The following is a 13,020-nucleotide window of genomic DNA, read 5'->3' as shown; positions in this document are numbered from 1 at the left end:
TAACTTGGTCCATGCGTAATGGCATCGACGCGTGTAAGGCTCGAATGGCGTCCTGTGGTGTAGCCATCCATGCTGCGTTCACCTGGTTTCAGAGTTCATTTGTCGTGGTTGGCGTTGGGTCACAGCCGACACATTTTCGTATGTTGAAATGTCTGGTGATCTAGAGGACTGGCAAAAGGCTGGAAACCAAGAAAGCCTTGGTTCGTGCGGCAACGTATGGTCATGAGTTGTCTCGCCGATAAATGGCATCTGGGGTGTTGTGCAGAAAGGTTACGGCTACGGGTCGCAGAATGTCAGCCACGTAGGTCACATTGGTCACAGTGCCCTGGACACGAACCAAATGTGGTTTGTGGTTGTACCCAGTAGCACCTCACACCATAAAGTCTCGAGAGGGCGCTGTATATCTTGTGCAAATGCAGTCACTGTTATGCCGCTCCCCCTGTCTCAATGCGGACATGATTTTCAAACAAATAGAACCTGGATTCGTACGAAAACACTATCTGATGCCATTCCTGTCGCCAACGATGTCGTTCCACACACCATTGCCGTCTAGGATGTTACTGCACATTCGTCAAAGGCAGGCGGAGAAGTTGACGACACGCGCGTAAGTTACCGTAACCCATGCCGTAATAAACGGCGCTAGACTGTCACCCCTGATAGTGTACGATCTGTTACACTGTTTCACTATTGCGCCAGAGTCGAGGAGGACGCAGATCTGCTCTGCAATGTCATTCAGATGAGGTGTTGATCTGTTCGGGGGGTGGTCTGGATGGTGCGACCTACCCATCTCGTCGTGTTCTGTGGCCTTCCGTGAACAATTCTGCACACACCCGTTGCACTGCCGAAACACTTCGTCCCACACGAGCAGCAATTTCTCAAGTGGACGCATCACATTCCCTCACGCCGATAATGCGCCCTCTTTCAAGCTCACTGATTTACGGTACGGTTCACGCATTCATATGCGAGGCATACTGCACGTCTGCTCAAATCACATCGATCCATTATCTTCGGTTTTTAGTGAAAACGTGAGCTGCAGGCACATTTTACCGGTAGGAGGTGTTGCGTCGAGATATGGATGTTGAACTTGAAGCCGCTAGCCAATATGGTTCAAATGCTAATCATTTCTGCAGAACATACTAATATACGTGATCTGTGAAGGTAAACGTCCTATGTCTAGTCGTTCAAGGTGTTCTGTTTTCCTGAACATGAGTGTCTTTGTGTGGCCCTACTCTTCTGTCGCTGTCATAACTGTAATTGTTCCTTTTGTCTTTCGCGTACTGCAAAATAAAAAAGCTCATTCGTTGCGAGTATTCGCTTTCTTCGCATCACCAGGTGCTGTTAACATTTTGAGTAAATAACATTATTTTAGTACTATTCAATTAAAAATATTTTTTTTTAAGAAATCTGTTAGTGGGGTTGGGTTGTTTGGGGGAAGAGACCAAAGAGCGAGGTCATCGGTCTCATCAAATTAGGGAAGGTCCGGGAAGGAAGTCGGCCGTGCCCTTTCAAAGGAGCGATTTAGGGAAATCACGGAAACCTTAAATCAGGATGGCCGCACGCGGAATTGAACCGTCGTCCTCCCGAATGCGAGTCCAGTGTACTAACCACTGCGCCATCTCGCTCGGTTTAAATGTGTTAGTGGCACCACCTCTAAGACATGAGAACACAAATGAAAAGACAACGTAACACTGATTTCTAAATGGTAACACTCCCAAAGAAAGTACACAAGCTGCAGTTAACATACATTTTCAAATCAGAAAAGGAAAACTTGTGTGATGAGCTAATAATAGGATACAAAAAGCCGCGAAAGAAATGAAAAAAGTGAATGAGTATAGTTCAAGTTCGATAATAGTAGATAACGTAGGGGAGTATGTTGCTGATGGCTGACTTATTCTTGTGGTGCTGTGTTAATTAAACTAACGACGAAACACTACGAAGTACTGATTCTACCAATAAAAATGAATTGCTGTTTACCACGGTAACCTCACAACAAAAATCTTCTCTAGTAAAACAAAGTATACATATCACGAGTGTCCTTAAATACTTATGCATTAGCAAGATATTATGCAGTTTTGGCCTAAAAGCCGCCTGTGTCTTTGTGCAGTCCATGGCTATACATAAGTAGCGTTACAGGGCTACCACGAAAGTGTGGAAATGTAGTAGTGGGGACAGACGGATAAGAGTTAAGAAAATTTTCTGTGCCACAATTAAATGAATGCATCTGTTTCTTCATAAAAAACGGAAAGTTATCTCAGCAGAAGCGAAAAGAATAGGCATTATCAAGTGTGCAAATCTATAACTTTTTCAACTTTAGATCTACAGAGCACTGAATCAAGGTGGCAAGAAATCGTATGATTGAGAAGTTTTCTAAACATTTCTTTATCGATTTTACATCTGCCTGAATGTTGCTTTGTCACAGAAGAGGTAAAAGTTTTATATGCAGCAAGATTTGAACCGACAGCTACTGCACTCTTATCTTTGAAACGGGAAAACCCTCCTGCTGGACTAACAAACAGCTGCAGTAGACACAGTTTCCTCTTCGCTAAGACAGGTAATTAGTAAGATAAAAGACGAGACTGGTTGTAGTTACAGCTTGGAACGAGTTCTTGGTGTCAAAAAGAGAAATTTGCTAAATTCTTGTCATCCATTAAATGAGAACTATTCACAGTGTTTAATCGAGATGACAAGAAAATACGAAGTGAGTATAGTAGAATAATTCTTATATAAAAAGTCTTTTCCTTCAGACATGCAAAATTACAAAGTAGACGTGCAGAACGACAATAATGTTAAAGTTGAACACGTTTGTCTCAGTATCCCTGTAATGGGAATGTAGGTGAGCTGTGAGCAGTGGGGACGTAGACACTGTGGCATATGGAGGTTTGGGTCGGTCCTAAAACCGTGTGCGCATAGCCCAGATGTTGAGGTGATCACTCGCGATAAGTGGGAAATCCGAGTTCAAATCCCGGTCAACCATAAATTGCCATGCTTCACCGATAGGTACGCTTTTCGTGCCTAATACAGCTGATGTCAAAAATATTCGCAACTGCGAGAAAATTTCGTATTATTACTACAGTTGCAGATCATCACCAATCTCTGTTGCTTTAGGCATGCATGCATATCTGAAGGAACAGACATTGTTATAATAAGTATTACAGCCTATACGGGCAAAACGACTATAACATTGACGTTGAAACGTTTGTCTCATTAGCCCTGTTGCGGGAATCGAGGTAAGCTGCGAGCAATGGTGGTGTACACACTGTGGCATATAGGGGTTGCGATCGGTGCTGGAAGCGTGCACAACGAGCCGAAATGATTAAGGCGACGGCTCGCTATAAGCGGGAAATCCGGGTTCAAGACGCGGTCAATTACAAATTTTCATGTGTCACCAGTTGACATGATTTCCGTGCTATCACAGCGGATGTCAAAATTATTCACAATTGCGACACAATTTCGTAGTAGTAGGATAATTCTCAGCCATTCCAGGATGTTAGTCGGAGTTCATAGTGCCGCCAAACACATCCGGGGATGAGGTCACGTCTCTAGTTAACGACAGAAATAATACGTTCAAATAGCCGAGCTTTTTCTTCAGTGTCTGCTACTTGCATTTGAAAGACACGGAGGAGGCAGCCTCGCGAAGCTGATCAAACCAACATGCTGTGAATTTTATTCGCGTTTCTGTAATTGTTCAGCTACACTGAATGCAACCTGAACACCACAACTTAACAGCAGGCGAAATAATTTGGGTGACCTTACACTTCAGTAACTTTTGCAGTTTTTTCTGTCTTATGCATGCTGTAAACTGAATAGTTAATTCACCGGATACAATTCAAGTGCAGATATTCGTTGCGTAATTATAAGCCACATTTACTACCTAATGAGGAAAGAATTGCTTAACCGTATGTTAATTGCATCGACACCCCAGGACCCCACACACCATAGGATGCGCTCCATCTTTGTTGGTAAATAATTAATATCTATTGTTCATTCATTTGCAGGGATGTCTCTGTTGGAACTAGAGCCCTTTGGTTAAGATTTTTTGCTGATCCACATAAGTCGAAAAAGTATTTGGAATTGACGATATTCCCTCAAAATTATCGAGATCCTAGAGAGAAAATATCACGACAAAATTACTCACTCTGGTATGCAAGATATATGATAGACGCGAAATACGTTTAGAGCTCATGGAGAATATAATAATTCCAATTCCAAAGCTGGCAGTTGCTGACAGACGAGAATATTACCGAGCTTTCGATGTAAGAAGTAATGGTTACGAAATACTGACAGTGGTTGTTTAGAGAAGTATGGAAAAAAATAGGAATCAGTTTGGATTCCAGAGAAATGCCGGAGCACATGAGGCAATACTGGCCCTATCTTAGAAAATCGGTTGAAGAATGCCAAACTTACATTTCTAGTATTTGAGAAAACATTTGACAATTTTGACAGGAATGCACACTGAAATTTTTAAAATAGCACGAATAAAACATACAGACAAATGATTGTTTACAATGCGTATAAAAAGCAACCTGTAGTCGAAGGACATGAAGATGTGAGAAGGGAGTGAGAGATTGTTAGTCCTGATGTTATTCAACTGTGCATTGAGAAACCAGTAAATGATACCAATGAGACATTCTCAAAGGAAATTAAAGTTCAGAGAAAGAAATAAAACCTTTGAGGTGTGCCGTGTCCTGATTCATGTATGAGGTGTGTACAATAGTTCCTTATGTAGGGAACAGTTTGCTCGCTGTCTCCAAGGACTTAGCCAGGATTTTGTCAAAGGGGGGAGGGTGTGATTTGTTAAAGAGGACCTTAAAAAGTATCATATTTTTTATTTATTCTAAAAATACATTTATTTACTTTTTAATTTTATGTGCATAATTTGCTTTCGGTGGCCTTTTTTCAAATGGTATTTGGTCTACAAAATGAAGCAAGAAACTCTGATCTTAAAAATGAATAACATGTATTGCCTCTTTGGTAACAAAACATAGCTTAGTCTTCTAATGTGAGGTTGACTGTCACAGAGCAGAAGAATCTTAACGTTGGGTTGAATAACTTACGAAGTTAAACGGGGCTCAAACCACTTTTGGCAGTAGCTATCCTCTTCCTACTGCAGTCTTGTATTTAACCGTACGACTTTTCTCAAACCAAATGAGAATTCCTTCAGAACATCAAAGCATCCCAAGTTCCTGAATTCAATCTCTTAAAATATCTTCAATTTCATTAAAATTTTACTGTTTCCATAGGTGATGAATAACTTATCTTTAAATGATTATTTTAACAGTCAGCTTGTAACTGTGGCAACACAGTTTATTTATAAACGAAAACCAAAGGCTCTGAAGACGATGCGATACTCGACCGACAGCCGTGTCATCCTCAGCCATTCAGCATCGGATGCGGAGTGGACGGACATGGGCTCAGCACACCGCACTCCCGCCCGTTGTCGACGTTCCGACCTTGGAGCCGCTGCCTGTCAATCTCGTAGCTCCTCAGTTGGCATCTCGAGAATGAATGCACTCCGATCCAGCCCTGCCAGCAAGGAAAAATCCCTGGTAGTTCCAGGAATCGAACCTGGTTCCTCCACCTGAGGGGTCTGTCGCGTTGATCACTCGGCTATAGAGACGTACAATTTATTTGTAAAACAAAACGGAATACACAGACACTACGAGCTACAGTTTTTGAATCTTAGCATTGATTCACGCATTGATTACAACCAGACTTCTATCCTATGCGACCTCATAAATGAGTTAGTATTTATCAATGATAACATGGTTATACAGTGTTTGATGCTAATAAACTCCTCTACGATGTTCAGTATACGTTATCTTAGTGTGAAGTTTATTTACAAATATGTTAGAATTGTGAAGGTTCGCCTCAATGTTCGTAGGGCATTACGAATAAGACATTTCACAGCAGAGGGTCGTTCCTGTGGTAATGATATATCGCAGTTCCACAAGTGAGCCACCTTTATGCACGGATGTATGTACGAATGACGATCGCTAGCCGCCTTCCAAAGTAAATAGCCCTGAACCACGCATGTTTGGAAATCCTACGCAACCCATCATTAAAATCAAGTACTGCCTGCCCGAGAAAGAAATAATTATACCTCAAATCAGAATAAGTACTGGGACAAAAGTAATACAAAAAATATTTTTGTGTCATTCTTTCTACAACTTATAAACAGTACATTTTGAAGATAATAAAAGAAAATTTAAAAAAGCTTCTGTTGATGACGATTGTGTGTTTACAGTGACTAAACTACTGGGTCATCAGATGTTGGCGATGCGCGAAAGCATTGCGCACTGCAGATTCCAGATGGACCAGATGATTCTTGGTGGACCGTAATGCCCGAAAACCACCCTGCAATCATGATGTACACCCTCCGGTTTCAGGCACCAGCAAAGACCATTCTTTCGAATTGCGTACACTCCTTTCCCACTTTCAGGACAGGAATAATAATACCTTCCCACCATTCAGAGGAAAATTCCCACGCGGGCGGCACTCGGTGAGGTGTTTCTCGGTCAGGAAATGAGGATGGTAGTTACTGCAAGCGGAAACTTCAGCAAAGAGTGGCGCAAAACATCCGGCAAGTACCACGGGATCAGCAAAGATGTTACCATTGGCAAGGACGCCAGAAAGCGCTGCGGATGGTGGATTTCCGCAAAAGCGGTCGAGTTTAGTCGAGACTTGGGACGATGGGAGTGTGGGATCGCATTGAACATATTTCTCCCACAGAGGATCCTGGGCATTGACCAATGAGAGAAAGAGGGGAGGCAGCTGTTCCACAATATCTAACATTCGTGATATTGGAATGGTCCGTCTGTCGGTAGCTTAACATTACATATCATCATTCGAACATACAGATAGGCACTAATGACCACGACCTCTAGGACGACGGTTCAATCCCGTGTCCGGCCATCCTGATTTAGGTTTTCCGTGATTTCCCTAAATCGCTCCAGGCAAATGCCGGTATGGTTCCTTCGAAAGGGCACGGCCGACTTCCTTCCCCATGAGACCGATGACCTCGCTGTTTGGTCTCCTTCCCCAAAACCAACCAACCAACCAACCAACCACGACCTCTAGTACCTGGAACACCTGCTCACTGGAAGTATATGAACGTATGAGAGTACAGACTCCACCGGACGCTCTCTCGACATTAACGCGATTGGTACAAGAATTTTTAACATTGTACAGCTCTGTCAGCAACTGTGATAATTGAACATGTAACACGTCAGCCTCAGTTGCAAATAGAAACCAATCTTTACCCAGGTTTCAGCCAAAATAATTTGGCCTTCTCAGTGTCCTTGGCTTCTGAAGAAGGCCGAATTATTTTGGCTGAAACCTGGGTAAAGATTGGTTTCTATTTGCAACTGAGGCTGACGTGTTACCTGTTCATGTGCGATTGGTACAGTACGGTCTGTAGTTTTTCAGAACGGGGAGGTATGCTGTCGTAAAATGTGTTTCTTGAAGTGCTGTGCCACTAACGGAGTAAGTAGCCATTAACTGACGGAGTTCGCTTAGATAGCGATAGTAGCCGTTACAGTTCCACTTAAGGAGCGCTGGAGTTAGGTTTGAGAAAGTAGCGCGTGGAAAAGATGTGTGTGATTACTTCGCTACCATGTCGTAGTCCAACTGATTGTGTGTTCGTCGTCAGTGTGTATAGGCTCAGCCTCTGTAGGGGTGGGGAGCGGAACATCCACAGCCTCAGAAGGTAGTTTATTTTTCTGCTTATCCTTCGTATCCTTGCGAGACTTCGATTTCCGATAAGATTTCTCCATTTTATCTTCCTGGAGCGAAGAGGACCGTACTTTTCCAAAAATCTTCAGTTTTAACAATATTACAAGAGCGTGATTAATTTCTGGACGAAAACGATGGGGGCATGCAGGGCTCAGTAGGTTCGAACGGATTCAAGCATCTCCCTGAAAAAGTCTTTTAGAAACGAACGAACTATAGCCCTTTCGCTCTCCAGAAACCCATCCCCATCGTTCCGTATCGAAACTTCTTTTTTATGACTGAGTACCCCTCGGGTGACAAAATTGAGCTTATTTTGCCTTTCCGGGTACTAATGCGAGAATATTGAGTAAATTGTTTAATGAAATGCAACCACCGCCGTTTAAACGACGCTTTTGTTGATCAACAGAATTATTGGGGTGGGCAGGCAAATCCAAGTGCATTTTTATACACTGATTTTAATTTAAGATTACTTGTAATGATGTTTACAGCTCCGCTGCCTTGTAAAATACTGAAAGACTGCAACCCCAAAGCTCTACCAGTCTCCAAATAACGACCCCACTGCTAACATTAAACTGCTGTAGATAAGTAATTGGTCTGTTTAGTAGTGCGTACATATTTTTGACTTAGCATAACGCTAGTGAACGAATCAAAATCGGTTTTCTTCTGCTTTATCGTTACAAATTTATCTAGGATTAGAAACTGTCATAGCAGCATACAGTACAAAAGAAACGACAGCGCTTACGTTAAATTCAACTGCAAGTAAGAAGTGAACTGATTACCAAAACAATAACGGAGCTCAGAGTACAGTAATATGTCTTGGGTTAGGTAACGATGGGCGATAGCCGATAGTGCTATCGAGGCATCGATAGCTCAAATCTGTCGATGACCTTGTTGATTCGATAGGGCATATCCCTTTTTCGTCGTATGACCGAAAATTGAAATATCTCTCAGTGCCCTGCATCTCGACTAGGTCGCGTGTAATTTCATTTAGGTGATACAGGGGCGGGGTAAGGAGCCCCTTGGACCCCCTCCTTCCCTTTCCCTCCTTTGGCTACGTCCTCGCTGCCTCTACTAAGTGATAGCAGGCTACGTGACGTCAGTACGTATTTGGTTGCTGCTCGACTGCACAAAGACACTGAGTCGCAAATTATAACGAATTATTATGGTGTTTCTGAAACAGGACTAACCTAACGTGGCGTTCCGTCGAAAGGGATTAGCAAGTGTTTACTAGAATCGAGACGTGTCGATTGAGAAAGGACTAGTGTTTCCCACAGAGAGAAGAGTGTCAGATAAGAGCCCTTGGCTCCATTGTATAGTGTGCAATGGATTTTCCTTCGTCTTTTGGAACAGAAGTAGGTATCCCTTGACAGCTAACACCTCGTGTGACACAGTGACACAAGCAGATGCAAATACGCTGTCCAGTTTCTGCTCACTTGCCATAGGGGAGGTCAGCCATTCGGTAACAAGCCACGCTGCTGCCTCGTACAGATTCAGCCGGATCTTTCGTTGACGGGCGATCAATACATCATTCTCAGGCCCTACAGACATGATTCCCGCGCTAAACTAATGTATTGCAACAATATTTAAATAAAAGAAATGTTATGAGCATTCGGTTACATTTAAATCGTTTACAAATATAAGTAACAGGTGGTTCATATAAATAAACCAGTGCGCTTACGTTAAATGACCACAGATTATCGCTAAATATTATTTAAACACTTATTTATGCCCTCTTGACAGAAACGCCTTAGCATTCTCTTACAAAATTGGTGTCCGCTAACACATGCAATTGACCGTTTTTAAATTAGCACAATTTTTCAGTAGCACTAGCAGTCAGCATTTAAATAAAGTTACTGGCAAAAAAGTAAGCTGTTCATTAAATAAAAACTCAAGTATGATAAAATATGAGGTATTCATGCTCAATTCATTTGCTGTGTAAATGTGGAGAGTACGATGTTCTGACAAACATTTGCATAATGAAAAAGATGTGTAAGACATTGTAAATCAATAAATAAAATAGATACAGATATGTAGCTTTCAGGGATGATAGCTATATTGCACTGCTGTCATCTGGGATACCGTTTGTTGCAATCGCGTGAAGGGATTAAGAGTTGTTAATTCAGAGGGTCATTGTGAGAATGTTTATTCGCTATGAGATATTAACTTGTATAATTTCAAGATACTGAGGTATTTTCTGTCACTGGAAGCTCCTCATTCTTCTGATATCACAAATGTATTCAGACTTGCCCTTATATTTGATGTGAGTTATTGTCGAATCTCAGAGAGCTGTAACCTGGCCATCTTTAAAGAGTGTCTGACATTTCCCCGTTTCCCGGAGCATATTCTGCACAAAGGCAAGGGGAGCATCTGGCGTCCAAATTCAGAGCTCTGGGATTTACCCGATCCCGGCGGCGCGTTCATTCTCTCTTGACCCGGCTGGCCGGGAACGGTCAGCTACTCGGGCCGGCCGCGGCGGTCCCTGAGCCCTTGACATGCTAGCGTTCTGCACGCATAAAACTCATCTTATCACGTAGCAGTTGTAGGAGGCCAACTAGCTCGCCTAGATACGCGTAACGTTACAGCGACATGGCGCGTGCGGCGGTCCAGATCACTGGACTCCTCGAGAGGTGTGGCTCATGCCTCGTCACCCTGGTAGACCTCTGCTCGCAGTGGCTTGAAGGCCACGCCCCAGAAACGTCGTGTCGCACCGAGTCCGCCGCGTGCACCGGGAGTCTTATCTGAAGTCATGTACCGTCTGTCCAGCTTCCGACAGCTGCACTGTTTGCTGCTCAAAGTGTCGTCCGTACAGATCTTACAACTACTATGTGCTTTAACTCTACAGTTTGTCTCGACTTACAAAAAAAGGAAACGAGAACCATATAAAAAACTTACGAACCGAAGGTTCACCTGTAGCCAATTGCAGGGTAGTGTAATTGATATCCTAGCATTTACTTTGATACATGGCGCAACCTATAATATTAACAATGAGCTTCTGGCTCTTCTAAATTTTTATGGGATTCAAAGTTCGAAAATTAACATTCTCAGTAGTCCTTAGAGGATACAATGTCTGAGATTTACAACTACTCTGGTGTTGGTGCTTCATCGAAATTAATAAAGCATGAACTCAAGCTTCAATCCTTATGATATTCATAGCAAACAAAATGTTGGTGGTCAGAGCTTAAATGTTAAGAATATTACTCTAGCTTCCTATGTTACAGCTCATTCCACCTTGTGCACCTAGTCTCCTATCATGCGTATAAATGGTACAAATGGCTCTAAGCACTATGGGACTTATCATGTGAGGTCATCAGTCCCCTAGACTTAGAATTACTTAAACTTAACTAACCTAAGGACATCATACACATCCACGCCCGAGGCAGGATTCGAACCTGCGCCCGTAGCAGCAGCGCGGTTCGGGACTGAAGCTCCCAGAACCACCCGGCGTCCCCAAACAGTCACAGACCGAAACACAGACCTCATGCTCACATCCATGGTGAACAGACAAATTAGATTTGCTTTGACTTTCTTGAAACCTCTTCCTTGTGGTAGATCTGTCACGCACTTCGTCTCTTATTTCCAGCCTGAAAAAGACTAATAAAACAAACCCAGCACATGCAAAAACATTAGTCTCCCCATTTTTTTTACATCGTCGTCATCCTAGTGAAAGTTAAAAAAATGTCCCATACTTAGATTTACGACAAGCACAGATTTATTTTTCTAAGTGAAACTACTATCTCGTGTTGTCCCAACGTACTGTTCCTCTTTGTCTTCGTTATTCCTTTGGTGTGACTCTTTATTCACTTCAAACACTTGTCTAATTTATTTGCTCATAGGTGGAGAATCTGCTACCGGTTTTAAAATATAGTCATTGTTCTTACATCTTATATTTTTCTCCTCTCCCTGTTGTCCTCATATGGTGCTTCTCCCGCATCCGCCACATAATAGGAACAAACAGAACATTATAACTTTCAATGATTACCCTCATACAATACTTCCATGCTCAGCCGTTTGCAAGTGCTCGCCTCACAAAGCACTTGGACTTTCTTTCTCGTCTGGACTCCGACTTCACCACAATGTGGCAGCTTCGTTTCCTACTCATCTTTCTGACACTTATTCCTTAAGAATAAAACAAAGAGTCTTTAGACGAGGGCTAAACTCCTCATAAATGTCCTCAAAAGGCCTCAAACGCTGTATAGTGCGATCATAACATGATCACTCACTTTCTCACTTAATACTAAAATCATAATACTAAAATCCTAGTAAGTCACAGACAACATGTGCCAAGATCCAAAAACTAAAGCTTATATCTCAATGAGGACCATCTTTTGCCACAGTAACCAAACAATGCCAACGCTCGTTCAGTTCACCTTTTCATCAGTCCACCTCCACATCGTCTCTCACAATGAATGACCACAACTACGTGATATTCTATACCGTAATTAGGACTGCACCTTATGCAACTTGAGCAATATTTCAATTTTCCTCCGAACATCACCTCACAACGTGTACACCACCATCACAATACCTCAATGCCACCAGAGGGTAGAAATCGGGGACACACTCAATTCCACAAAAATATGCGACCAGCAAAAGCGCAACTCAACCATAAATGCTCATACTAACACATCACATCACACAATCTGAAGAACATACGCCTTTCCACCCACACGCCCTATCTTTTGAATTTTACTAACAATCAGTATTGCCATATCTTTTCTAGCTAATTAACCCCCACTAGCTTAATCACATATCATCAAAACGTCTAAAGTGCTTGTCAGTAAGTTCAAACATATTTATTCCTTGAAGGGTTTGACATTGTTTAAATGATAGGTTCCGTGACATTTTTGCGACTTCAGTGATTCAGTCACGAATCACCGTATGCGTAATGGCCAGCAGTACAATGGAAAAAACTTATAGCACGAACACTTGTCTTGTTGGATCGGTTATATGACTTGATAAGCACGTCCTGGTCCCCGTGATACTACGAAAATTTTCTATTCCTATCGGCCCGCTCCTTTCACTTCTTTATAGCCTTCCGTTAATCCTTATATACTAAGATGTTAACGTCATCTGCTCTAAGGCCCAGCACACTTCCTCTACTTGAACCGTGCCAGCTCTTCGTCAGTATTGCGAAGACGGGCCAGCAGCCGGCCGCGGTGGTCCCGCGATTCTAGGCGCTCAGTCCGGAACCGCACGACTGCTACGGTCGCAGGTTCGAAACCTGCCTCGGGCATGGATGTGTGTGATGTCCTTAGGTTAGTTAGGTTTAAGTAGTTCTAAGTTATAGGGGAC

Source organism: Schistocerca serialis, chromosome 2, assembly GCF_023864345.2.
Source record: "Schistocerca serialis cubense isolate TAMUIC-IGC-003099 chromosome 2, iqSchSeri2.2, whole genome shotgun sequence".
Classification (NCBI taxonomy): Eukaryota; Metazoa; Arthropoda; class Insecta; order Orthoptera; family Acrididae; genus Schistocerca; species Schistocerca serialis.
The sequence above is the reverse complement of the archived record's forward strand: the minus strand, read 5'-3'. Positions refer to the sequence as shown.